Below are 13,082 nucleotides of genomic sequence, written 5' to 3' on the forward strand. Positions count from 1 at the left end.
TCAGAGTGACCTTTATAAACATTACTTATAAACATTACAACAATAAGTAATTGTTGCTTACAGTGAATTCAAGATTGGTTTGCTTTTATCATAACACTAATGCCTTTAAGAGTTTTTGATACCCAGTAGAAAGCTGTTTCCTCTTCTACCCCTCCTTCTCCAATTAATATTATCTCTTAGAGTTAGCCTGTAGGGCAAGGGCAGAAATCAATATAATTTAATTCTGTTGTTTGAATAAGGAAATTCCGGAGTAGTATATGTAAATTCTTCTGGCAATGACATATTATATCACGATGATCACTGACTCAGACCTTAGCAGATCACTGGAAAAGTGAGAATGCATTCTTTGTTTCACCTACTTCACATTCAAACAATACTTGAAAGCTGACTAAATGTACCAATGGATCACAGTCTTACATGAATAGAAATAAGGTAAATGAAAGCATTCTATATTAACTGCTACCTTTTCAGGCATACAAATATTTATTCAGGAATGCAAAGTTAGTGTAAAATTCACATGATTGCCCTTTATATAGGCCATTCCTCATATGCTGAAAATTTGTGAATCCTTATTTATACAAACTCTATAGTACAGAGCCTTCCTGGTTGCAAAAAGGACAGAAGGGCTTTCAGATGAACTACAAGCCTTCAATTTTGTAAACGCCTAGTGAATTATGATCATTGGCATTTTAAAATGCCCTCCCCCACCAAGAAAATCCTTAAGAGAGAAATACTTCATTTCATGAATGGAAATGTATTAATAAAAAACATCTTCAATTCCACTGTGGAACTATCTTCCATTAATTCATCTAGAAATGCTTTATTTGAAGTTATTTATATTTTCAGCTTTTATCACCTCTTGACATAATGAATTACATCATTTTACTGCTGAACTGGAATACTTCCTATTATTTGTCCTAACTTACTGCTTTCTAGGTGTAAAGCATATTCTTCACTCTATCAGACAGCTGAAGCAGGAGTTATGGAGAGCCTGGAGCTTGGTCATTCATTGAAGAAGCCAAGGTTATCCACTTCATCCCTGGCCATCACCAGTTGTCCTGACTTTGTGTTGCCACAGGACTTTGATGACTCTGAAAGAGAAAATGAGGCTGACAACTCTGATCAAGTTTGCCTTGACTATTAATTTGATTCATGGGCAAGTCAAGACAACTCCTTTGTGATGTCATTGGTCCTCTTTGAAATATAGGATGAACAACAGAATGTGCAAAGTACTATAGACTTCTATCACATCTCCATTAGATTTAAGAGGCTTAATTAATTTTTTATATTCAATTCTAACATTTATTTTCTACATCATTTTAAATGCTTAGTTACCTTCCCATAAGTACATGATACAATTTTTTTCAAGGTGCAAGAGCCAGAACTTTTTAGATAATATTTTAGATGTATATACACTATGAGGGATCCTCAGGAATTTAGTCCTCAGGATGGAAGACTGAAAACTAACATTTTTAAGTGCCAAAAGATCTTCTATATTATAGCATCAGCCTCTTACAAACTATGTTGAAAATGATTAAACCTCTTAATGACTACAAGTGGTGTTTATTAACATCAACTGTGTTGCTCAGAGGGAATCCCCTCCCAAGACTAAGGAATACTAAGTTGGCCTGCTTTTATCATGGCACATTAATACTTTCCAGAATTTCTGATACCCAGTGAAGGGCACTATTTTCCTGTTCTGAATTACTTCTAGGTAGGGGGGTAAGTAAAGTCCTTTTCTTTCCAAATCAAGTATTAAGGTTAAGTATGGAAGTCATAAGTGTTGTTCAATCATTTCCATACCTTCCTTACCCCATTTGGGTTTTCTTGGCAAAGATTCTGAATTGACTTGCCATTTCCTTCTCCAATTCATTTTATAGATGAGGAAACGGAGGCAAAAGGGTTAAGTGACTTGTCCAAGGTCATACAGCTAGTAACTGTCTAAAGCTATATTTGAAGTCAGATCTTAGTGATTCCAGACACAGTGCTCTAACCACTGTGAAATCTACCTGCTAATATTGGGGTACAAATGGTTATTTATATATACACCACAGTATAACAAACATCTTTATTTTCTGCCTCTTTTTGCTGGCCTTCATCTAGTCTATGTTCTAGAGTCATAATGGCAAACCTATGGCACACGTACTATAGGGGGCACTCATAATCCTCTCTGTGGGCACACCTGCCATTATCCCAGCACAGAGTTTGCCAGAATTTGTTACTAGAAACCCAGAGGGTCTCAGGGCAGGGCTGCTCCACTCCCCATCTCTACACATGCCTGAGGACATCATCCACCCCTCTAAAAGGTTTGCCATCACTACAGAGTGTTTGCTGACTACCAGTTCCTTCTTGCTCTCATTTCACTGTCCCTAAAACTTTCAAATTTTATTTAGGAACCATGAAATCCATTTGGACCATCCTATCACTCTTCTTGCTATAATCTCTCTACTTCCAGTTCATTTTGCAAAAATTTTCATGACATTGGTAGCTATATCTCATTCCCATCTCCTGCCATGATACTAGGGAGGGCAATTTTCCTTTTGAAAACAACTCTAACAACTTGACCATATACTTTCAACTCCAATAACCTTCTTTATACTACTTCAGCCACAAAGCAACACAGTTACACTTTTGACTTTACAACTCCTTAGAATTGTGCCATTTACTAGATTCAAAAATTGTAAATTATTCTCTAAATATAGCTTCCCATCTTTCTCTTCTGTCTAGAATTCACTCAGTGGCACAACTTCTTCTTATTCTCCCATTCCTATTCTTTTTTACTTATCCATATAACCCAAAGGTATTTCTCTGAACTCCATTCTCTCACACCTCCAATTCATGTGGTATATTACTAAAACAATCTTTTCTTAAGCATAGATCTAATCATCTTAGGCTCCTCTTCTTTAAGATGAAGGGGCTAGACTCAATAGCCTCTGACATTTCTTCTAGCTCCAGATCTTAAGAATCTATCAAAGGTTTTCAGTGGCTCTCTATTGCCTAACAAGTAAAATTCAAACCCCTCTGCTTGGCATTTAAGGCTCTTAACAAGCTGATATCCTCCCAACTTTTTGAACATTGTCTCATATTACTGTTTCACGTATCTACATTTCAGTAAAACTGGACTAATGTCTGTCTTCAGGGCACTTTTGCTCTCACACTACTCCACCTTTGCTTGACTATTCCCTAAGCATATACTGATCTCCCTCTTTTTTGACAATGGACTACTTAAAAAGTCTTTCTGAAGTACTACTGCTTTCACAAGCCTTCTCAGATCCACTCAGGCAGTAGTGAATTTCTGCAAAGACTTCATATTGCACTGTTCCATAATTCTCTAATGTTTGATCATTATTATACATCTAGCTTCTTTCCTCACCTATAAAATGTGTGGTTTGGACTAGACTTTAGGGGCTTTAAAGCCCCTAGATTCCATTTACATTGGTTTCTTATCTTCCTACCAAGTTATAACATCTTGAAGAAAGTGACTCTTACCCAACCTTTGTATCTCTTTGATATCACTAATATAAAAATGCCAATTATCCACTGATTATCTCTTGTTCTCAACACAAGACCAGTCAATCTTCTTCCATCAATAGCTTTCTCTGATGATGTGAAGGCCAAATAAATGCTTAATGAAGTCATATGAATTGAATTTTTATTTCTTTGTACACCTGTGACTTCTCTCAAGCTTTCTGACTAGTCTTTTTGTTGACCCTACTGACCAACTAAACTAGATCTTTCCTTCTTGTAGTAGAATGATACATTACAGAGTAGTTGCTGAAATTTTTTGTATCATTAGTTCTTCAACTTTGTTTGCTTACTACTGGATGATCAGAAGCTATTTCTTTGACACCAAAGATGGTTTACTTTAGCTACTTCTGAATTCAGAGCTATTTGGGAAGCCTCAAGTTTCCAAAAACTGGTTTCCTAATAGTTCAGATTTGATTATATTAAATAAGAAAGTCCTTTTAGGAAAACTAGACTAGAGCATTGGAAGACTCAACCTATTAGGCAATGAATACAGCAAAGACAAAGAGAGAGTGGCAGAAGAACACCTTTAACTGGGCTTTGAGCTGCTCAAGGGCAAAGAAAAGATCTAATCATCTATGTATCTCTTCTGCTTGCCAAAGTACAATTAGTTTTTAATAAATCTTTATTGATTTACTGGTTTGGAGCCTTTCAACTAGAGAGAGAAGCACTGCTATAGAAAAAAAGTCATTTTTTTTCCTCCAACATGTATGAACAGTTCAAGTCATCCAATGTTTAATGAACTTAATCATTCTGCATCCAAACTTGGTTCAATCATTTAACATGTAAACCTACTATTTTTTGTGTGTTTTTACTATAAGTGTCATTTTTTAGCAATGAAAGGAGCTCCCAGGGAGGAATTTCTTCTATCAATGCAGATCAGTTCCTTCTACTCTTAGAGAATTGTCTGAGGGTACTAAGATCTTAAGTTACTTAATAAGTAACAATCAATATATTAGAGACAGAATTTGAACCTATTTCTTCCTTAATCCAAAGCTCTATCCACTATACCACATTGCCTCTCACAAATCTAAAATTACTCTAAATAAAATGCTATTATCCATTGCACCACACTGTCTGTTTCAAACCTAAAGTTACTCTAAATAAAATGCTATGGCCATCAGGTACTTTTGATATAACCAGAACTCTTAACAGTTAAAGCCTGAAACAATAACTTGGGATCTCTCTTAAGCTGCAGCTTTTCAAATCAATATTTGTCAGTCATGTTTCATGTTACCAAGGAAACTAAGTAGCTAATGTCTACTGCAAGAAAACTCCACCAGTGTCATTTTCTTTTTTATCCCTGACTCATGGATGTGGCTATCACTTATTGAAAGGAGAGAAAAGTTGCCATTCAAGTACTAGGAAATTTTTACAATAAAAGAAAGGTGGAGATGATGAGGTACAATGTTTTAGCCTCAGTGGATCAGCCATATACCTAAGTTAAGACACTGTCCGAAAGAGAACCAAGAAACTGTAACTAGGTAGCATGAAGAAATATTATGTAATTCACAGACATGGCTACATCAGCCTACTGCTAAGGCAGAATAAAGTAGGATGGTGATGGGTTACCAACAAAGTCATCATTCACAAGAGAGCTTTCTTTGGTATGCTTTTCTTCTTTTGTATTTTAATTTCATGCTTTTAAAAGTGTTATTCTAAGAAGGGGTCCATAGGCTTCACCAGATGACCAAAGGGATTCTTCACCCTGAAAAGGTTAAGAATTCCAACACTATAGTAACTAATTTCCTCTCTAGCTTAAATGTATTGATTTGTCTTTATGGTATCTTGCATTATTTTTACATCCTAAATTACAAAGCTGATTTAAGGGCCCATTTCCTTTGCTAAATCCAGGAATTTATTGGCTGCATTATCCTTATTAACAGAGAGAAGAATCCTTATTTTGTAGGATCTATACTGTTGCTAATATGCCATGGAGATCACAGAGTTGGCAGTCCACAGTGACTTGCTTAACAGTAAAATACAAAGACCATGTGAAATAGTTTCTGCCTTCAAAGAGCTTAAATTCTAAAAGCTGATAACATGTATAGTAGATGTAGTAGTAGTAGCAGCAGCAGTAGCACAAACTGACCTGGGCAGCACTGCTTATCAAGATGCAGTTGCATGATCCAGAAATTTTCATATAATTACAAAGTTTACTTAAAAATTTTATAGCAAAATATAAAAACATGAATAAATTCAAATGTTTTCAAAGAAACCTTTGGAAAATATTGGTTATTGTAGTTTAAATATATCCTATTTAAAAGTATGTTGCTTCAAAAAACATGATTTTGAAGTCTTTTCCCAACCCACACAATAATTTTTCCTTTCCTTTTTCCTTGAAAAAAAATTGTCTTTTGTCTCACATATGCCTCTGTTGCCACTACCAAGCACGTCTGCTGTTCCCTCACCGTGTAGTTTCTGAGAGAAAAGTGCAAAAGGTAATGCAGTCAATTTACTTTATTCACATAAGCCTGAAGTTCTTCCATAGTACCTACCTATAGTTAACCTCAGCAAGTGTTCTCAACAAGTCCCTTGGTACCATCCTTAATATCCAGGATTCCTGACCCTATTTAAGAAATACTTTTAAGACAACTCTGGCTCCAATTCACCACATGCAGTTACCACTGACCACACCATGTTGTGATGACTGGATTGTATCTTCATGCTAAAAACCACATGTAAGCCATCCCAATTCTTAATTATCAACACATATGATAAATATAGCCATTACTAATTTGTAATTATCATGAAAGATACACAGATAAGACTAGCAAATCATTAATATCTTCAGTGGTGAACTTCCTGATATAGACATGTTTAAACCACAGGAACAATAATTTCTCAAAGTGGCTTCTTTGAAAATAGTTTCTTTCATTCTTGCTTTTATCGTTTGTTATAAGACAGGGGAGATATCTTCTCCAAGAACTCCTTCACCACGATAGATTACAGCTCAAGCTCTGATTTATTTGATAAATCCTAGAGGGTTTGCCTAGACCCATGGAGGCTACATATCCCATCCTACCCATCTCCTTGAGTCTACAATACACATCACCTTTTAGAACTTAAGCTCCTTGAAGGCAGAGACGATTTCACACTTGTCTTTGTATCCCTTGAAGGAGAGAAACAGGCTATTAAATATCTAGTGTGTTCCTAACAGTGTGCTAAGTACTTTGAAGATATCTCATTTGATTCTTACAAGAGAAGCAATAAAGAAGAGAGATCAGGAACAGGTTAATTTTTAAATGCCATGCTTTCAGGTAAATACTCCACAGATGTTTCTGGAAAGAAATTTTCTTTAGGGTGGGTATGGTCCTCAGAATCTAAGTAATGAGTTTAGTTCCCCAGAGCACTACTACACTTGGTTGTCGTCTCCTCTTTCTACCTTCTCTCCCTTAGAAATCTCATTCATTCCCTCAACTTCAACTATCATTGTCACACAAAACAGCTCCCACATGAACCACATGCAACAAGAAACCAAAACTAAATGGAGTCCTGAAATAGAGATGATGATCAACAAGGAAGATTAAACTCTAAGGTTTGGATCTTGACCTGACTAATAGTGAAGCAATTGGCACAGCAGGGAATTGTGGGAATGAAGGCATGACAAAGCACTTAGTCATTATGAAAAGGACCAAAAAATTGGATCTCATAATTACTAGGACTAGAAACAGTAAGACACCAAGGGTGCAGAGGAGTTACTCACACATGTCCTTCCTTAATACTCAGCCAAATAGGTATAGTATAAATTATGAAGAAGGGTAGGATCTAACAAATGGAAGAGTTGCTTGGCACCGTCAAGAAAAGGGAGGAAAAGTTTCTTTATGGTCACTCAACTCAAGATATTAGCCTATCTTGTTTCCTATCTCTCCTTTCTTCCTTCCTCACGATCCACCTTAGGTTAAGTAAAATATATCCAATATTCAGAGTCGGGTTAGCTTGAATTCTTACAGGAAAGAACAATAAAATGAGGCAGAAATGTGTGTTCCCAGCTTTTCCTTGAATGGGGTCATAAGCCAGAGAGATTTTTGGAGAAATTTCCCCAGAAGTAAACATGGGTTCATCATGAAGAGGTCTAACTGGAAGATTAATATGATGATAATAATAATAAGGGGCAGCTGGGTAGCTAAGTGGATTGAGAGCCAGGCCTAAAGACAGGAAGTCCTAGGTTCAAATCTGGCCTCAGACACTTCCTAGCTGTGTGACCCTGGACAAATCACTTAACCCCCCATTGCCTAGCCCTTACCACTCTTCTACCTTGGAACCAATACACAGTATTGATTCTAAGATGGAAGGTAAGTGTTAAAAAAAAAAAAGACCAAATGTATACATAATTGCTGAGTCAAAGGAATCCTAATCGCATCACTATCCTGCTTAAAATTCTTCAATAGTTCCTTATTGTCAATTGAATGTCATTCCAATTTTTTAGCCTAAAATTCAAGACCATCCAAAATCTGATACCACTCTCTTAAGTTAGCTTCATTACATATCGTTCTTTTCCACAAAGAATAATTTGCTCCAACAGCCATGAAGGTGGCTAAAGCAAATTCTGTGTAGTGCTTAGACAATGATCACTCATCTAAATCATCAAGGTAATCCACTGCATCCTGAGTCACTGCCAATCTTCTTGACCTATGTCTTGTCACTGAACTTTGATGATAAAAAAGAGAATGAGGCTGATGACTTTGTGCAATTCTACTTCACTTAAATTCCACTAAAGACATCACCCCACAATGTCATTGGTTCTCCTAAAAAAATGAAGGATAAACAATAACAAATCTATACTTAAAACAAATTGTCATACTTGGCACTCCCCTGAACATGATTGTGCTTTTATCCCTATCTACCTCTCCTCACCCTATTTCTTACACTTAAATTGTTTGATTTCTTGCCCTACTCTCCTCACTTGTTCAATTTAAGCCTACCTTTAAAGCTCAAATTCATGCTACCTCATTCTTTTAGTAGCCTTTCACTGATTTCTTTCTGGTCACACTAAGTACATACTCTGCATCTTTTGTTTGCCCTTACTTTGAAATAATATTTTTGTTGATATATATTCTTACTAGATCATAAGCTTGATGATGTAAGGATAATTTTAGGGTTGTGACCTAATCTAAATTAATTTTGGTCACTAGGGAATATCCCAAATTAAATGCCCACGTCAGTTTTTAAATCTATGGTGGTTTAATTAATATAGAGGCAAGGAATTAAGGAGAAGGGAGAGGGAAAAGGTGTAGGATTTCTCCCGCCTGGCCTGTGCCAGGGGGAGTTCAAAGTCCTCCGCCATGAGGTCTCTGAAGAAGATTAGTGGCTTTCTAAGACAATATTGTTTGGAAGGTAAAGGAGAAAGAATTAGCCTAAACCCTGAGAGAGCTCAGTAAAGATGCCTCACCTGAACTAGGCTACTCAGCTTCCTCCACTATGGTATCAAGGAAAACTCACCACTAAACCCGAACAATAGCAGCCACCACCCAAGATGCCGAAACACTCAGCATGCTCCACCAGCCACCTCTCCGCCACCAAAGAGGCCCGAGAGAGGAAGTGACATGAAATATATAGACGGTTTTTACATCACTTTCCTGTGTCTTACATGTACCAATGGTAACTTAAGCTTGACTTAGGACAGCCCAGGGTTCTGTCAGTTGTTTTCTTATTTGTCATTTGCTAGCACATGTCTGTCATAGGCCATCCTCCTAAATACTTAATCCTTGAGTATGGGTGTAGACATTCCTGTTTTTGTTAGACTAAGTAGGGTGGAGTAAGCTAAAATTCACAATGAAGGCAAGGGACCTTTCCTCTTTTCAGCTTTATTTCTCACACTGGCATCAAGAATAGGGCTCTGAGCACAATAGATCATGAGAAATATTCATTGAAGCTCACTGGATTATGGATATTTAAGAAATATTCTCTGTACTGACTTCATATTGCCATCAGTTTCAGTATTTGACAAGTTTCATGTATTCAGAAATATTTTTCCTATTTCTCATATGATCACCAAAAGATTTTCCATAAGAAACAAATCAAAGAAACACTTTCCTTCAAAAATATTAAACATGAAATTATATATATATATAGTAAAAATATGTATTGTATTTGTCACTTTTTAGCATAAAATAATGCTGCTTCTTTTTAATCACAAATTTTCTTAATACTCTCTCATAATCTCCTAGAGCTATTTCATATCCCCGCACCACGGATTTTTCTTACATATTACACAACCAACTGTGTCCCACGACAAATTAGTTTGGATCATTTTGGCATATGAAATACAAGATGTGGGTCTGTGTATCTTTGTTAGGTATTAGTTGTCCATATTATACTCTGTACCCAAGATCAAAATTTAATGAAACACTTTTGTTTTTGCATTTGTTCTGAATAACTTATATTAAGACTAGTAAATATGTGGTTGGAATACTGTAATACTCAAATATTATTAAACAATTATCCTCACACTTAAAAAACACATATTCAGATAAATAATTAAATAAGCTCATTTTATGTAATGCTTTAAACCTTTTCAATATTCTAATGTTCTCATGTATTTTGCAGCATGTATTTTGTGGCACAAATTAGAGTTACCCTATTATACTGTGTTTGTTTGCTGAAGGTTAGGAAAGAATAATTTTTGTTATCTACTCCTTCACTAATATACTCATATCCCTGTTTAGCTTTCTACTAGAGGTCAAGCAAGAATTCTTTGAAATAACCAAAACCATTACATAAGACTTTCAGTTTCCCTCAAATCATGAAATACTATTTTTCATACAGAGAATTAAACCTAAGTTTGCTGCTCTAACTTGGAAACTTAAACCAATTAATTTATTTTAAACCTTGAGATGTAGTTATTCAGTTAAATGTTTTAAAAAGTATTCTGTGAAGTGCCAAAATTCATCTTTGAAAAGTAAAAACCTTGCTTTTATCTTCATCTTTAGTTATATTACACAGAAAAATGGGAAAAAACATTAGACACCCAATATATTTTTTTTATCAATTGTAACCAGTAAAATGCCCAGTTTTAATTGCAAACTAAATTAGAGGGCAGCTAAATGGCTCAGTGGATAGAGTTCCATGCCTAGAGCAGGGAGAACCTGGGTTCTAATGTGGCCTCAGACACTTCCAATATGCGTGATCCTCCACAAATTACTTAACCCCATTTGCCTAGCTGTTGCCCATCTCTCTTAGAATTGTTACTAAGATGGAAAGCAAGAAGTTTAAAACATGTGTATATGTGTATATATACATATATATATACATACATATTAAAAACTCTTCTAAAAATTTCTGACATTCCTATTTATTTTTCAACTTTTTTCTTCATAAAGTTTTGATGGTGAAGGAGATAAATGAAGTAGAAATAAGATAGAGAAAAAACATCGCTATATCAGCTATTCTATTTGGTCAACAGCTAACACATTTTAATTCCTTGGGTGAATAATACAGGGCTTAGAAAGTTTCTAAGCTGACCAGATCCTAGTATTCAGCTAACTGACCATTATATAGAAAATTGTGGAAACATTATCTATTGAGTTAGCAGAAAACATTGTCATTCTCCAGAAATAACTAACTGGAGAAATTAGAAAATCCAAAGAGACTTATAGAAATCAAGACAAACCTGAAAGCTGGAGAGATTCCCTGAGGGTATGCAATTTTAGAGGGTCAAAGTAGGACACTGGGTTCTTGGAAAGAGAAAAAAGACTAGAGAAGAAAACAGTATGGTCCTTTTCCCCTTTTTTCTTTCTAAGATTCTCCAGTTTCCATAATCATTCCTTCAAGCAGGCTTACATCTGGCTACATGTACAAAAATGAACCATGAATGTCAATTAATTCTTAATCTTCTAATTCAAAAAGGACAGCAAAAGAAGCTGATTTTCACTTTAAAAAAAATGATTTTTAAAGAATTTGTGTTTTGAAAAAAATATTTAAACTACCAAACCAAAATTAAGATTTCTAGACAGAGATAGACAATAGTCAATAAACATTTATTAAGCACTCATTATGTTCCAGGCACTGTGCACAACACTGGGGATACAAAAACACAAATGAGAGACAATTCATTTCAATAAGCAGTAATGAATGCCCTGCCATATTATATGCAAGAGGCTATGTTAGGTGTTGCAAATAAAAAAAAAAGGAAAAAATAACACACTTCTACCAAAAGATTGCCTTTCAGCTAATAAAAAAAACTGTTTTGTGCCTTAGCTGGTCCTTCTTGCCTATATCAAATGGGACTTAATTTCATTAACCTCCCTCCAAACATATAGCTCACAGACCTCACCAGTTTCTAATAAAGTTTCATGAGTTGGTTTGGGGAAAAAAAATCATGAGCTTCTAGTTTTCTAATGAAGACCCTCTTAAAGCATAGCTAGGCTGGTCCGGGAACAACAAACCCAAATTCCTGGTAGGATTTGACAGACTATTCTCCAACGTGCCTGGTACATGCTAGTATTTAATTTAACTTGTTAATTTAACACTACAAACTTGAACAAATTGTAAGATCTCAGAGCCTCCACTGCTTCCTCTCTGATTGCCCCCAAAGAGAATCCCCATCCTTAATACCAAGTAATGTGAGTTACATTCGAGAGACCCCGTGATAGGTGAAAATCTGTGAAGTAGCAGCATTATATTGATTTTATATACAAAGGTTTTATAAACCCTTCCCACTCTCCTATAAACCTTGTCCACACTCTTATTAACCTACAGTCACTGAGCCAATCAGCACCCAGAATACAGAATACAGCACTGTGGTTGATCGCCTTTCATTTCATCCACCAATAGTGTGCCATGTATAATCTCACTTTGGCAAATTTGCTCAATTGGTAGTGTGAGTGCTGCATTTCCATTGTGTACAGCATAGTCCTCATCCACAAGATCCCATGCTATAGCAAAAACTGTGATAGAGAACTAGATTAAAAAAAAAAAACTGATACAGTGAAGCTGTGATATTGGCAGGGACTACCAAAATGATCTTTGCTAAATAAAAATGATAGCTGAGAACCAGGTGGATGGAGAGGCTGATCTCTACCTACTGAATAAAAAGTAAATAAATAAATGCTTGTTGATTCTCTGATTGATTGATTGATTGATTGATTGATAACCTTGAAAAAGTTAGGATCAACTTCACAGCCCAACAAAACACCAAGAGTAGTGTTTTTGAAAATATATTTTAAAAAATACTTGTTATATGTGGTACGTTTCCAGCATAAAACAAACTACGTTTCCTCTACTCAAAAATGTATTTTCTCCATTGGGAAGGGAATAAATTTAAAATGTACACTGTGAAAAGGACTTTTTTTTTTTTACGCTAGAATGTTGTTAAACAAGAATGGTCTGGAAACTTAGAGCTTTACCAAGAGTTTTCCACAGAATAAATTCAGTTTAGATCTCCAACCATGATCCATCAGATCAGCAAATTAACTTAAATTTCAGAAACAGTAATGAGTAAATAAGTAAATCCCAAACCCCAAAAAAGTGCTCCACAGCCCAAGGTTTGCACCAGTAATTGAATGGTATTTGGCCATGGCAGAATTTTGTACTAGACAGGGGTAGCTAGGTGGTGC

General features: G+C 35.6%; 1 protein-coding gene and 1 pseudogene across 18 annotated transcripts in view; both read right to left on the bottom strand.

Moving 5' to 3' along the window:
• The window catches only part of KLF12 (KLF transcription factor 12), a 564,503-nt gene that overhangs the window by 507,902 nt on the left and 43,519 nt on the right, over window positions 1-13,082 (bottom strand). For 2 of the 18 annotated variants that reach the window (XM_056807736.1, XM_056807730.1), the window contains exon 2: window positions 927-1,091. The exons of 14 other annotated variants lie outside the window; for them this stretch is intronic. The gene's annotated coding sequence lies outside the window, so the exon portion shown is untranslated. Of the gene's footprint in view, window positions 1-926; window positions 5,802-13,082 lie in introns of those variants that run through there. 2 more of the 18 variants (XM_056807728.1, XM_007501442.3) reach the window with 2 other exon arrangements.
• The window catches only part of LOC130455959 (uncharacterized), a 93,366-nt pseudogene that overhangs the window by 39,069 nt on the left and 41,215 nt on the right, over window positions 1-13,082 (bottom strand).

The sequence above is a fragment of the Monodelphis domestica genome, chromosome 8, assembly GCF_027887165.1.
Source record: "Monodelphis domestica isolate mMonDom1 chromosome 8, mMonDom1.pri, whole genome shotgun sequence".
Lineage (NCBI taxonomy): Eukaryota > Metazoa > Chordata > Mammalia > Didelphimorphia > Didelphidae > Monodelphis > Monodelphis domestica.